The 14,961-nt window shown below is 51.7% G+C and overlaps 1 long non-coding RNA gene across 1 annotated transcript; it reads left to right on the forward strand.

The window, feature by feature from the left end:
• The first annotated feature begins 7,256 nt into the window (after positions 1 to 7,256).
• On the forward strand, positions 7,257 to 11,467 carry LOC130540575 (uncharacterized). The gene is made up of 3 exons (XR_008954570.2): positions 7,257 to 7,867; positions 10,754 to 10,847; positions 10,933 to 11,467. It is a non-coding gene; the product is annotated as an uncharacterized LOC130540575 (long non-coding RNA).
• Positions 11,468 to 14,961: the final 3,494 nt, after the last annotated feature.

Raw genomic sequence — 14,961 nt, forward strand, 5'->3', positions numbered from 1 at the left:
TGTTAGTAAAGGTAATGGTAGTAAAAAAGAAATCATCCATAGTAATTAAGGAATTTTAAAATATCATTTTATCTTGGTTTTATTTTTTAAATTTGTGTTTTTGTGCATGTTTGACAATGTTCATGTTGGTATAGTCATGCATGATTATTATTTGTAAATGAATTACTAGATTGAGTATGTGTGATTGACATTTTTTGCTGCTTGAAGGGCATGAGCAAACTAAGTAGAGAGGCCCGATCTAAGATTTGAGGAGCCCAGGACCGGGGCTGCTGTGGGAGGCACTGACTGTCCAGCAGGATGCCAGGGCCCCTGGGCCCGGCCTGCTGGCTGTAAGGGCTTCCTGCTGGCATCCATGCCGTCTGCCTAGCTCACTCTTCCCTCAGCCCAGACTTTCATCTGGGAAGGCTTTTTTTTCCCCCTTTACAAATGAACAGAAGTTCATTCCCTTAAAGGGTAAACGGCAGATCCTGGCGAGGCTTTCAGATTATTTATTCGCTGGCCATTAATAGAATAGAACGCACTTCCTGGCTGGAGGAGGAGGCCATTCTGGTGCCTGCACAGGGGTCTGGAGCCCTGGAGACCTGGGGCTTGCCCCCTATGAGGTTTGCCTGCTGGCTTCTTCTACACAAAGGCCCGCTCATCCAACCTGTCCTTATGGGGCACATCACTCCTGGGTATTTCTCTGTACAGCATCCCGGAAAGGTGCCAATAATGCCAGCTTTGTGTGTACAGCCCCCAGACCCAGCACCGCACATATGATGGCCAACTCCCTCCATGGAGCGTGGCATTGGGCCGGCAGCCCCTCTGGTGGAAGGTCTTTCTCTTTGCTTTGGGGTTTTCAAAGTCCTTTGCAGGTACGGCACTGTTGCCATCAGCTCCGCCCTCACCAGGAACCCACGAGCCAACAGACCCTGGGAGAAAGATGTGTCCAGCTGCCTGCAGTCAGGCCAAGCTATGTGTCCAAGCTCCATGCGATTTACAGTCCCTCTGGCTGAAGGGTCAGGGCCCCAAGCCCCTTCCATACAGTTCCACCCAACTCTTCTTTTCCCAAAAAGGCCTTCACAAACTGCAGAGGTCCTTGCAAGCCCGCAAATGTCTGTCAGCTGCCTGACTCCCTTCTCCCCATAGATCCCTGTCTGTTTCCTTTGTCACCAAAATCCAGCCAGAAATCTCCCCAGAGCATGTTCCGACTCTTGTTCCCAGGCGGCAGTCGCCATGTGGTTGGCATAGGTGCACATTTATTAATAAAATGAGCAAAATAACCAAATGCTTTGGCAGCTCCTGCAGCTTGCCAGAGGCTCTCCGCATGCCCAGTGGCACCAGAGGGTGGAGATGGGCCCTGGGAGGACGGCTGTGGGGAGCCACCAGGGGAGACGTGCTTCTGACCATTGGTGAGGCATTCCACAATCCACAAGGGCTGATGAGTACCCACTGTCTCGGCTCAGGTGGCTTTTGGAAAAGGAACCCATGATGGGGACAGGGTGGCCTGCAAATGGTTGCTTGAGTGACCCTGCTCAAGAGAGCTCCACCCAGCCCTCCTCCTCAGAGAGTGAGCCAGGCCAGAATCCTCCAGCCCTAGGGAGTGGCAGAGAGCAGGTCAGGGCAGGCCCACCAGGGGCATGCTCTTCGTAGTAAATAATGGTGATTTAGGGTCCTGCCTCAACATTCAAATCCTACCTCTGTCCCTACCGGCAGGGGGGCCTTTGCCAAATCGCCTAACTCAGCAGGGCTTCCCACTTCCAAATCACCTGGGATGCTGCAGGCATGACAAACCTGCATTACTGGGGCCCGTGCCAGGCTCACTCAGGGAATCATCCTCTGCAGAGACCCTGGTTTCTCACATGCTCTCCATGTGCATTTGCATGTGGTCAGGTCAGCACCTAGGAACCATTGATTTAACCTCTCTAAATTTTTATTTTCTTATTTAAAAAAGTGGAGATTGTTGTGAAGCTTAAATGGATGAATATCTATATATAATACCAAAATTTAGCTAGCATTTAGTATGACTGCTAATGCATTAGCTCATTTAATTTTCATAACAGCCCTATGAGGTAGACACCATCCCGAAGCCCATTTCACAAGTGAGGAGACTGAGGCTCAGAGACATTAAGCATTTGCCTAAGGCTGGCTACGCAGATGGTAGTGGCTGGAATCCATGTAAACTGCTTGGCACAGTGCCTGGAACATAATAAGTGCTCATTAATTTGTGGCTTGTTTAATGGCCAGACATAGTGGCTCATTCCTATAGTGCCAGCGTTTTGGGAGGCTGAAATGGGAGAACTGCTTGAGACCAAGAGTTCAAGACCAGTGGGTGGATCACCTGAGGTCAGGAGTTCAAGACCAGTTTGGCCAACATGATGAAACCCTGTCTCTACTAAAAATACAAAAATTGGCCCAGCGCAGTGGCTGACACCTGTAATCCCAGCACTTTTGGAGGCCGAGGCAGGCGAATTGCCTGAGCTCAGGAGTTTGAAACCAGGCTGGCCAACAGGGCAAAACCCCATCTCTACTAAAAATAAAAAAAAATAAAAATAAAAAAATTAGCTGGGCCTGGTGGCGCGTGGCTGTAATCCCAGCTACTTGGGAGGCTGAGGCAGGAGAATTACTTGAACCCGGGAGGCAGAGGTTGCAGTGAGCCAAGATCGTGCCACAGCACTCCAGCCTGAGTGACGGAGCAAGACTCTGTCTCAATAATAATAATAATAATAATAATAATAATAATAATTTAGCTGGGCGTGGTGGCAGGCACCTGTAATCCCAGCTACTCAGGAGGCTGTGGCAGGAAGATCGCTTGAACCCAGGAGTCGGAGGTTCCAGTGAGCCGAGATCGCACCACTGCACTCCAGCCTGGGTGACAGAGCAAGACTCTGTCTCAAACAAACAAAAAATGTGGTTTGTTCAAAAAAGACTGAGGGAAGGAGGCTCAAGTCTGGCTCAGTCTTCAGAAGTTGTCCGTGCCCTGCATCCCAGCACATTCTGCTCTACCTCTGGTCAACCCAGCCAAAAGCATCTCCCTGTAGAAGTGCCCCAACTGTCCCGCCCAGATTGACAGCCAGGTCTGGCTGCCTTTGTCCGGTAGCTAACCGGCCCCCTGGAGAATCCACCTCCAGGCCCCATAGAGAATCCTGGAACTGAGTCGAGCAGGATCCTTCCAGCACCAAGAACACCCACACAGCACTCGACCATTTTACCCTAGAGCCCGTGGAGGCTCTCTCACCAGGTGGGAGAGGGAAATCGCTGTATGCTTCCTCAGCTCACGCCTATAAGCGTTCAAGTTCACAAGTGGTGCTTTTCTTAGACCGGCGTGTCATTTATGCTAGAAGCGTAAATTTGACAGGAGGGAGCATCGCAGGGGGAAGGAGTGAACATGTGGGGAGCCAGGTGCCAGGATAGGACTTGGGCATGTTATCTCATTTTATCTCATGTTATCTCATTCCCAACAGCTTTGTTCAGGAAGTATCATTACCCCAATTTTGTAGTCAAGAATACTAAGGCTCAGAGGTTAGGTGACTTATGACTGTAATAAACAATAGTTAACACTGATTGAGCATACATTGATTGAGCGTTTACTCGCTGCAGTGGTAAAATGCATTGACTGACTCCTCCAATCCCAATAATACTCTGAAGCTACATTGTCCTTACAGAGAAGATAAATAGCTTGCCCAAGTTCACCTAGGAAATGACAAAGGCAGAATTCAAAACCCAGGCCCCTGTGGCTCCAAAGCATTTCCTTCTATCTGTAAATAGTGTCTTAACATTGTATGGTTTATTTTAGAACCTAGAAACCTATCTCTAGGTGTGATGCAAACCCCCTTCTCTTGGGATTTCTGAACGTGCAGTAAGGAATACTGAGCCGGAGCCTCCTCTTGCTGTGTGACCTTGGGCAACTTGCTTCAAACCAAATTGCTTGGGCAATTTGGTTTCTTCATCCGGAAATGAGGAAGAGTGACCCTTGTCGACATTACTGGCTTGTAAAGGTCTACCCAGAGAGAAACCGCATGTATAGACACACATGCAACACCTCTGGGAGGACTTCGTCTTCTTAAATTGCAACATTAAGCACTTTCCTCCCACTCTGGTCACCTTCACTTGCTATTCCAAGTCAATTCAATTCAACGGATGCTGGAGGTAGCCATACTGCTCTGTAGCATGCTGGGTTCTGGGGGTGCGGCCGGAAGTGAGGTGCACTGGAACCTGGTGCCTGCCCTCTTACCCACCTAAAGGTTGGCTGCAGTGTGAAAGCCTAGCATCTGTTGAATTGAGTTAACTTGGAATAGCAAGTAAAGGTGACCAGAGTGGAAGGAAAGTGCTTTAGTCCATGCTTTAGTCTCCTCAGACCTGGCCCTTCCTGCCGAAGACACCCCTGGGCCTCATAAATAAGTCCTCCTTTTTTGCTGAACCCAGCTTGAGTGACTTCCTCTGATTCAAAATTCCAGAGTCCAATCAGTACAGCCCTACCTCCCTCCAGTCCGAAAAAACACCCTGATGAGAAACCCCCCACCCTACAGGGCTCATTTGTCAGAAAGGCTGGGAGAGAGAAAGGGCTGAGCACAGCAGTGGTGGTCTCTCAAGGTTCTGGGGGAAGAAGTGGGCTCTGTGACCTGGGGAGCCACCTTTAAGTATTATGCAGTGGCTGGAGCTTGTGCTTGCTTTGATTAGAACAATTTCTAAAAACTTGATCCCAAGATGGAGCCCTCACTGTAGGTGCTTAATCATAACCCAACGTGGTTCACATTTATTCAGCTTTTGAAATACACAAATTGCCTTATCACCCCTCTGGGAAGCCTTGCTGGACCGTCCCACCAGGCCGGATCTATCTTTCTCTTCCCTGCGTCTTGGACACCATTCCGCTGAGGCTGTCACGCTCACTCAAGATAAGCAGGCTGTGTGCAGAGGGAAGAGCGAGATAAGGCTGGGTTCAAATCCCAGCTCTATTGCCCATTCTCGTTGGTAAAATGGGGGTGAAAATCTCTCCCTTGTAGGGTCATTTTAAGAATATTATGATACTGTGTATCGGCGAGTTCAGCACAAAGCCAGGCACTTAGTCACATCTCAAAAGCAGCTTTACTACTGGTAGCATGGTCTGTTTAGATGCTTTTATCTTCACTACCTCATGTGAGTGCTTTGAAAACAGACAAGAGCTGTTTTACAGCTGTTGTCTCGTATTGAACAGTGCCTGGTGTACAGTAAATACCTGTTCAGTCACCAATACTGCATTTTGGATCCATGAACTTCCTTAAGCATCCCAACAAGTCATGAAATCAACATGGTGGCATTCTGCCTGGGCCCTGAATGGGAGGAGTCCCCAGGTCTAGCTGAACCCAAGCCCAGGTCTACTCTCCAGTTGCCCAAGTCGTATTTCTGCTCAAGACTGAATTAATCCCAATCTCACTGGATGTGAATTAAGCTGCGGGACCTCGTATTCTGCTTGGACAATACCCATTACTGACTGGGGTTTCTCAGTGGGGGACTGAGCCAAGCAGGAGATGGGGTGGGGATGGGGGGACATGGTAGCTTTCCCTAGAGGAAGCCCAGCCTTGGCCTGGCCCAACTGGCCAAGGAGTGCTTTGCTGAGTTATGGGGGTTCAGTGCTCAAAGTTCCAGAGGAGTCTGGGCCCCCAAGATTCTCAGAATCATCTGCCCAATTATCCCCACCTGAGGTCTCAGCATCCCACTCTCTGCCCAGCAGGGTTCTTGGCTTTGGCTGAGATCTGGCCAAGCTATGCCCTCCTTCTCCTTCACAATCCTGTGACCCTCCTGCCCCCAATTCCATGCCGAGCCTGATATTCAGTACAGGATACCCTTTGGCTGCAGAAGGAGAGAGTGTCTTACAACAGCACTATGGGGATTTTGTTCTTCACTGCATGGCCTGAGTTAACAGTGGATCAACCTGAGCCTGCTGTTTTCTTCCTTTAAGGCTTCCAGAGCAGTTAGCCACCAGCCAGCCTCACCATCCCTGTAAGGCCCATCGCCCCTAGATTGTTTAGATGCTAGTGCTTTCATCTGATCCCCCACCCCACCAACACCTGTACCTCTTCCCAGCCCAGCACAGGGACAGTCTTAATCACCGTAATACCAGGGTGGCCACCATCACACGTCCCACGACAACAGGGCCCTCATTGCACATCACCAAGTGACCCAGCTCCAGAATGCCCTCCTGTAGTGGCGTTCTCAGGGCTGCGACTCTCTTAGCTTAAGATCCCCCCAAAGTAGAACCCGATGCCAAGGCTTGTGTACAGGGAGTTTATTTTGGAAGTCATTCTAGGGACCAGAAATGAGGGACGAACAGGAGTGGGAAACAAGAGAAAGCAGAAGAGCCAAGATAACAGTGCATTATTAGGTCACTGCCGTGGGTGGCTGGGGCTCAGCCCTGCCAGGACCTTCCAAGCAGTGCACAGAGGGATCTTATGGGTCAGATGACGGCCTGGCAGAAGCATTTACCTGGTGGCGCCTGTGCACCCCAGATTGAGGCTGGCTCAGTGGAAGCAACTTCCCTCCACAAGTCCTCCCGCTGAGCCCGCTTCTGCCAACCTTGTGTTGGGGCGCTGCGGAAGCCCCTGGGCAGAAAATGAAAACTGCCTCATGCTGACAGGAGGCGAGGTGCTGGTGGTGCAAAGGGAGCTGAAGCCCGCCCGGAACTGCTTGCCACAGCATGGCTGGAAATAGAGTTGTAGCCGTGCACGTGGCAGGCGGCGTTCAGAAGGAATCTGGTGCATTCTCTCGTAGTTATGAAAACAGGCTCTGGAGCCAGGCTGTCTTGATTCCAATCCTTCTGCTGCGCTTCCTTTCCTTCCACTTACAGAAGGGGGAATACTAAGAAGAAAGTACTTTATAGGGTTGTTATGAAGTAAATGAGAAAATTCATGCAAGATGCTTGTAATAGTGCCTGGCACATAATAAATACTCAATTAAGAGGGGCTTCTAATATCCCCATTTTACAGTTGAGGAAACTGAGATACATATTTTTTGAGGGATGAGGAGAAAGGGGACAAAGAAAGGGAGGGAAGGATTTTGAGTAGATCCCGCTCAAACCTCCAGAGAAGCGGAGGCCCTGGCTCTCTCAGCGTTTCTATGTCCTCTTCCCCTATCACAGGAGAGGCCTAAGGACGGGCAGCAAAGGCTTTCTTCCCCAAACAGGCATTCAAGCTTCTTCTGCTCCAGCTACAGGGTCCGTGGGTTCCTTGTGATGTCACAGCTGGTTGCTATGGAGACCAGGTTGCTGTGAATGTCAGTCCGAGGCCCATTAGGAGCACAGTGAACAGCAGCCCAGGCGAGCCCAGGGAGACAAGAAAATGAGGCTCCCCGTGAGGTCTAATAAACACCTCTCGCCACACCCCAAACACATAGACACACAACAGAGCCCGTAGGTCCTGAGTGAGTCCCCCTGGCCCACCCCACTCAGCTGAGATCTGACAAAATATGTTTGGGGACAAACAGCCCCAGCAGCCAGGAGCAGGCCACATCATACATAGTCAGCATCAGCCATGGTCCCCTCCCACTCTCCTGGGGGAAAAAGGTGCTTTACAGGCAGCGTGGCATCCGAGCATCCCCATGGCGATGCTGAGGTCAGACCTCACTGTGGTGATCTCACGCTGGGGCCACCGGACTCAGGCCAGGCTGGGAGCAGGCTGTCTAGCCATTGCTGGCTGTCATTGTCACCAAGGGAAGAGGAGAAGCTGTGAAGAGTTGCTCTGGAAAAAACAAATCTGCTCATAGGACAATGGGTCTGGGTGAACCTACCCGGCCCTCTTGGCTGCTGGGCCAGGGCCTGGTTTTTCACAGGGCACCATTGAGGCCACAGGAAGTGGCTTCCTGCCTCTGAAGACAGCACACAACTGCCCTAGAAAGCGCTCTTGTCACCCCTGCTGTGAGTCCCCCAGTGGGTTGCTTTGAGAGCCTTTCCTTTTACTGTGTATGGGGAAAATCTTCTGGGGGGATTGGCAGAGGTGGGGGGAAGCACCCTATGCCCTTCTCTGGATCGCAGGGGATCCTCCCTCCATGCTCTGGAGAGGCACTGACCACCCCCTTCCCCAGGGCTGAGCCAGACTCCAGGCAGCCTCCAGCCACCCGTGCCTCCGGTTCACCCCTGCCTGCCTGCTGCTGTCCTCAGCCAAGCCCTTCTGCATTCCCCGGCTCCAGGCCCCACCGTACTACCTGCCTAGTTGGGACACTTTTGCAGGAGGGACTGTCGCCTTTCTTTTGCTGGACTTTTATTTTTTTGAGACAGAGTCTTGCTCTGTTGCCCAGGCTGGAGTGCAATTGCACAATCTCAGCTCATTGCAAGCTCCGCCTCCCAGGTTCAAGCGATTCTCCTGCCTCAGCCTCCCTAGTAGCTAAGACTACAGGTGTGTGTCCACCATATCTGGCTAATTTTTTCATTTGTTTTTTGTTTTTTGAGACAGAGTTTCACTCTTGTCACCCAGGCTGGAGTGCAGTGGTGCAATCTCGGCTCCCTGCAATCTCTGTCTCCCAGGTTCGAGCTATTCTCCTGCCTCAGCCTCCCGAGTAGCTAGGATTACAGGCGCCCACCACCACACCATGCTAATTTTGTATTTTTAGTAGAGATGGGGTTTCACCATGTTGGCCAGGCTGGTCTCAAACTCCTGACCTCAAGTGATCTGCCTGCCTCGGCCTCCAAAAGTGCTGGGATTACAGGCGTGAGCCACCGTGTCCCGCCTGGACTTTCTTAAGAAACAGTTACTCCTAACCTACAGCTTGACCTCATATCTGGGCCCTTCATCCTGCTGATGGGCAGTGTAGGGAGACAGGAACCACAGAGGCGTCTGGGAGGCAAACCTCATTGCCACCCCTTTCTAGAGACGTGGCCTTGGGCAAGTCACGTCCCCTCTCTGAGACTCTTGTTTTCTCAGGGTCATTGTGAGGATTAGATGGCCCCATAAGCGTTCACCCCTTTCTTCCCAATCCTGCATCTGGACCCCAGATGCCACCTCCCACGTCAGAGGCCCTGCATCCATGCTCTGCATCTCTGGCTGCCCTCACCACACATGTGTTGCTCTGCCCAGGCCCCTCAAGGCTGGTGGTGTCCTTACACCTTGCTTTTGCTGACTCAGTGGATGTATCTAGATACCACCAGTCCCGACCTCGTTCTGTAGGTCTCCTCTAGAAAGGAGAGCCACCAAGAGCCTATGCCCTGCTCTGTGTTAGGATCTGTGTCGGACATTTCACACCCATTATTCTAATGAACTCTCACCCCAAGCCCAGCACAGAGTGATCACTAGTCCCATTTTAGGGATGAAAAAATTGAGACAGAGGTAAAATGACCTGCCGGGCGCGGTGGTTCATGCCTGTAATCCAAGCACTTTGGGAGGCCAAGGTGGGTGGATCACGAGGTCAGGAGTTTAAGACCAGCCTGGCCAACATGGTGAAACCCCGTCTCTACTAAAAGTACAAAAATTAGCTGGGCATGGTGGCACATGCCTTGTAATCCCAGCTACTTGGGAGGCTGAGGCAGGAGAATTGCTTGAATGGGGACCCGGGGGGCGGGGGTTGCAGTGAGCCAAGATCGCGCCACTGCACTCCAGCCTGGGCTACAGAGGACAGAGGGAGACTCAGCCTGAAAAAAAAAAAAAAAGTAAAATGGCCTGCCGAGGTCACATGGCAACTATAGCTACCATTGACCAAGCATTTTCTCTTTGTTGAGTTTTATGCTAAAATGCTTCACACCTATCATTTCACTATAAAGTAGGAAGTTAAGCACCTGAACTCTGGAGCCAGCCTGCCTGGGTTTGAATCCTGCCTCTGCCTCTTACTAGCTGTGTGACCTTGAGCAAATTATTTAATCTTTCTGTGCCTTGGAGTCCTTATCTGTAAAATAAGATAGCAACCATTCCTCCCTTATAAGGTTGTCATGAGGAAGAAATTAGGGATAAAGTGCTTAAAGTCATGTCTGGCACGAAGTAAATGCTATATAGTGTTTCTTTTTTTTTCTTTTCTTTTAAAAAGGTGAGGAAAGCCTCACAACAGCTCTTAGGGTAGAGTACTACTGTTAGTTGCATGTTAGGGAGTAAACAGGCACAGAGAGATGAGTTCACATACTTGAGGTCACCCAGCTTATACATGGCAGGGCTGGGATTACAGCCCAGGGTTCATTGTATCAGGAGCTGTGCTGGTCCCATTTTGCCATCCACCCTGCAGGAGAGGACAGCAGGAGTCCTGCCAGAGGATAAGGTCCATGGCAACTAAGAACCAGAAGGGAGTGCTGCCCCACCCACAGACCCCGGCTGGGGCTGGGTCGGGGCACAAGGACTCAGTGGCTGGTGGAGGAGGGAGAGAAAGGAGTAGCGGCTGAGGCTAGCCAGGATCCTAGCATCCAAAATTCCTGCTCCAGCTGAGAAGGAAGCATGGCCGGGCTGAGCTGCCACAGAGCTAGGCTCTGGGTCACCACCAAAGCCCCACGCTTCTTGCCTAGATTGAGCTTGAGCCCTTGTAAATCCTTGCATTTATCAATAGTACATTCCATGAATGGGGTTCTTATTTCCAACTCTGTGACCTTAGGCAAGCAGCTTGACCTTGCTGGACCATGTGTCATGAGGTTGTTATGGGGCATGAGTGAGTTAGCGGATGGGAATATAAAGTTCCTATCGCAGTCCAGCACAGGGCAGAAGGTGTTCAGGATATGGAGGTTCCCTTCCCCTCTCTGCTCAATGCCCAGGCACCGCGGCTGACCCTTGGTCAGTAGAGCGCACCCAGACGAATGCCCAGGTGGACACTTGTGTCTTTGTGGTTATCTTAGGGTAGAGAATCAGAGGCTTGTAGATGTCTTTGCCGCTTCCACGGGATCTCTGGGAGCTGGAAACTGAGCTTTAAGAAATAACTATAGTGCAAAGGTGAGTATAAATATAATCAGGTTTTCATCATGTTCTTCCTGCAAAATTCTCTTGGAAATGACAACCAACCTCCATTCTATTGCAGGGAACTAGGGGAAAAGGGTTCAGCCCAAAGCAGAAGGGACTGTGATGATCACAGTGACCTCCTGAGGCCAGCATGGTGGTAGCAGCCAGAGACAGCAGCTGAGTGAGACCCTAAGGGAGGGATGAGCCAGGCAGTGTGTGGTTGGAGCTCTCCCAACACATCTCGTTTTCCTCACCTCCAGATCACACACATGCACACACACATATGCACCCACACACCCCTTACACACTCCGGCCCGAAGGTTTCTGCAGGACTCCTTCCTGGCACTCTCTCCATTGCTGCCAGCGTCGCACCACACTGCAAGGCTTTGCAAACTTTCCTTCCAAAGTGAAGAAGACCCTCTGGCCGTCTGAGGCTCGGTCTGAAGCAATAGCCTCAGAGCGCAATCTCAGGTGTGCAGAAAGTGTGCCACGTGCCACATACGTTATCTCACTTAATCTCATTAGCAGGAAATGTCTTTAAAGTCTTATGTTGGTGCTTAAAAATTACTGAGCAGTTTAGCCCTTAATAAAGCCAGGCTTTTTAAAATTTGAAATGAGATGGAGAAAATTGTAGTCATCGGAATTCCCTTCAGAGACAACACTTAGCTGAGTCTCTTGGTTGTAGGGAGGAGGCTGATGGTGGCAGAGGGGGCAGTGGGGATGGCAGAGAGTAGGGGGAGCATGCCAAGGGGACATTTAAGTGAGAAAAGGTGATACTAAATCGCTCCATATTATGTGGAGTGAGGAGGAAAGAGGGTATGTTTGGGGGTGGGGAGAGTGTGTGTGTATGTGAGAGAGAGAGAATGTGTGTGTGTGTGTATGAGAGTGTGTGTGTATGGGAGAGAGAGAATGTGTGTGTGTGAGAGTGTGTGAGACAGAGACAGTGTGTGTGTATGTGAGAGAGAATGTGTGTGTGTGAGTGTGTGTGAGACAGAGACAGTGTGTGTGTATGTGAGAGAGAGAATGTGTGTGTGTGACTGTGGGTATGAGAGAATGTGTGTGTGAGAGTGTGTGTGTGACTGTGTGTATGTGAGAGAGAATGTGTGTGAGAAAGTGTGTGTGTGAGAGAGTGTGTGTGAGAGTGTGTGTGTGAGAGAGAATGTGTGTGTGACAGTGTGTGTGTGTGTGACAGTGTGTGTGTGAGTGTGTGTGTATGTGAGAGAGAGAATGTGTGTGAGACAGTATGTGTGAGTATGTGTGTGAGAAAGTGTGTGAGTGTGCATGCATGTGTGTGTAGGGTGTGCAAGATCGAGCAGAGAGATTGAAGCAAGTGAGGCTGGGAGCTGCTTCAAGGAGGAAGAGAGGGAAAGAAAGAGAAAGGCTTGCCTGTCAGAGGAGGAGCTAGAGAAGAAAATGTCAGCTGGAGTTCATGCAGGGGAAGGGAGATGGGCTGTGTGGTGTGCTCCTCTTAGCAGAGGCCTTGAAAATCTTCAGCAGGACTCGGCCTGTGTCCCCTGGACTTTGGTATCCTTGGCAGTGCCTTGGACCTCACTGGATACTGGAACCCACTGGTCTGTCTTTCCCACTAGACTGTGATTGTCTCAGGGGTAGGCAATGTGTGGCTTCCTCCCTGAGCCTCAGGCCTAGCCCAGTGCCAGGACTCATCAATATTGTTTGAACTGGCTGAGCTCCAAGCAGGTGGGTTTGGAGGTTTTCACTCTTTGTTTGTTTTCTAGGTTGGTCTTATTTAACAAGGCAGGCAGCCTGGGGTCAGACCCAAATTCTTGCCTGCCCAGTTTCAGTCCTGCCTGGAGAATGAGATGGGCCTGACTCCCTCAGGCTGGAGCCCAGATGAGTTCCTGGGTGCAACAGAGGAGGCAGTTGGAGCAATGGGGACTGCCCAGTGGGAGGGAGGCGGAGCCAGTCTTATTGTTGAGAGGGCAGAGGGCAGAAGGGACTCCTCTTGGCAGTTGGTCCAGCTCTGGGCTACCTTGTCCATCCTGAGCCCTAGGAAAGAAAACAAAAGGAGCCTTGCAGTGCAGGCCTGTGTGGTCCAGAAAAAGAAAGGTAAAATCTCCCATGGCTGCTGCTTTCGGTCCGACAGGCATCAGGCTGAGCTACTCGGGCTGCTTTTCCCCTCTGGGTGAGGATGCACCAACACGAACATACAGAGTGGCTGCTTCTACACAAAGGGACCCCAGGAGAGCAGGAGAGTCATTTGTGGGACGTCACGGGGAACTTGTTGTCCACCTGGAAGGGGCTGCCAAGTCAGACTCTTCTTTGGGGAGAGGAGACAGGTAGCGCCCCTGTGGGGTGCCAGGGGTTGGCCATCACTCAACGACGGCAGGGCCGGTGCCTTAAGGAGCTCGGGGAAGGAGAACACACCTGCGCGGCATCAGCCCAGCTCTAGTGTGAGTCATCACCAAGTAGCTGATGGCAGCTGCGGAACAAGAGCAGGTACAGGATGGGGGCCCCAGTTGGGAGAGAAGAGTGGAAGAGGCATGTTTGGGGTGAGAGCTGGAGGCATGAAAAGGTGGAGGGACGTGGAGGGTACATGCTCCTCACAACAGCAACTGCAGCCAGCCAGCCTGAGCACAGGGCCCTGGGAGTTTGGGAATGGAAGCCATAGGGCTGAGTGAGAAGGTGGAGGTGAGCTTCCTCATTACAGGGGCCAGGAAATGCTGACGAATAAACAGCCATTGTTTACTGAGCCGTTGCTGCATGCCGGGCGCATAGCCAGGCCTTCACACACGACAACAATGGCATTTGCTAGGCGCTGGGCACGTTCTGAGCACGTCACTGCACTCACTCACGTGGCTCTCACAAATCAGAGGGCGGAACAGACCACAGAGAGGTTAAGTGGCTAGTCAGAGGTCAGCCAGGATCAGGACTCCTGACCCCCTGACCCCTGCCAACTACAGCTTCTCCAGATATGACTGCCCGGTAGATATTCTCCCTACTTTATGGACGAAGAAACTGAGGCTCGGAGGGATTAACTGAGCAGGGAAGGAGCGCTCTCATTGTGCCAGGCTCCGTGCTAATCACGTTCCCATATGTTATTCCCTCCATTCTGGCCACAGCTGTGTGAGGTGGCGATTATGATCCCCAGGTTACAGAGGAGAAAACAGGGGGCGGGGAAAGGAGGGATAAGTCATTTGCCAAGATTTGATCAAAGAATCAGCATGAAGCCTGTGGAGTTTTCAGGGATCCTCATTCCCTCAGGGAGCCACAGCTACAGCACCCACATTTCAGGCCCCAGTAATCCCCCCAGGCCTGGGGGTGAGATGGGCGGGGTCCCAAAAAGACCCTTCTCCTCCAGAGCCCAAGTCACTGCACCCAGCCACTTCCTGCTGCAGGAAATGCAGACCAGGACGATTCCCGTTCCCCAGGGCTGCAGGAGGAGTCCAGGGGAAGGGGCTGTGTGGAAGGCTGCAGAATCCAAATGCAGGAAGGAAAAGCATCCTCTCCAGGGTCTGGGTTCCAATTCTGGCTTAACCTTTGCGGTCTGTGAGCTGATCAGAGCCTCAGTTTCCTGTCAGATAAGAATGGTCACCCTCCCCGCCTCGGGGCGGAACTGTGAGGACCAGATAGAAAGGGCCCCGGGTACAGTGCTGCTCTGGCCGGACCCCAGGAGTAAAGTCTGAGATGAGGATTCCTGTACAAGGGATGCATCAAGGGTGTGCTCCCGGGGGAGCTGGTGAGGGCGAGGGAGGCACCCAGCCAGGGTACATGCAGGAGGCTGGGGAGGGGTGCCCACAATGTAGATCACGCCTCTGTGTTGGTCAGACTCAAAGCAAGGCCCTCTGCCACTGGCCAAGCGTCCCACCCTGGCTTCCAGTTCTCTGCACTCAGGGTCAAAGTGGCTCCAGCAGCCTGAAGGCCATCAGACGCCAAAGCACACAGAAGCCAGGGGTGGGGCGGGGCACTCAGAGTTGGTAAGCAGCATCCAAGGGGATTTGGGTGCAGCACAGATGCTGTCGCCTGTGCCTGACACAGAGCAGATGCTCATTAAACAGGGTCAGTAACTGCTGGCACCCACAGAGCTGGGACAAGGACCCTTGGGCCTGGGTCAAATCGTGTGGCCACTCAGCCTTGGCAGGTGTATCCG

This window comes from Pan paniscus, chromosome 9 (genome assembly GCF_029289425.2).
Source record: "Pan paniscus chromosome 9, NHGRI_mPanPan1-v2.0_pri, whole genome shotgun sequence".
In the NCBI taxonomy this organism is placed as follows: Eukaryota; Metazoa; Chordata; class Mammalia; order Primates; family Hominidae; genus Pan; species Pan paniscus.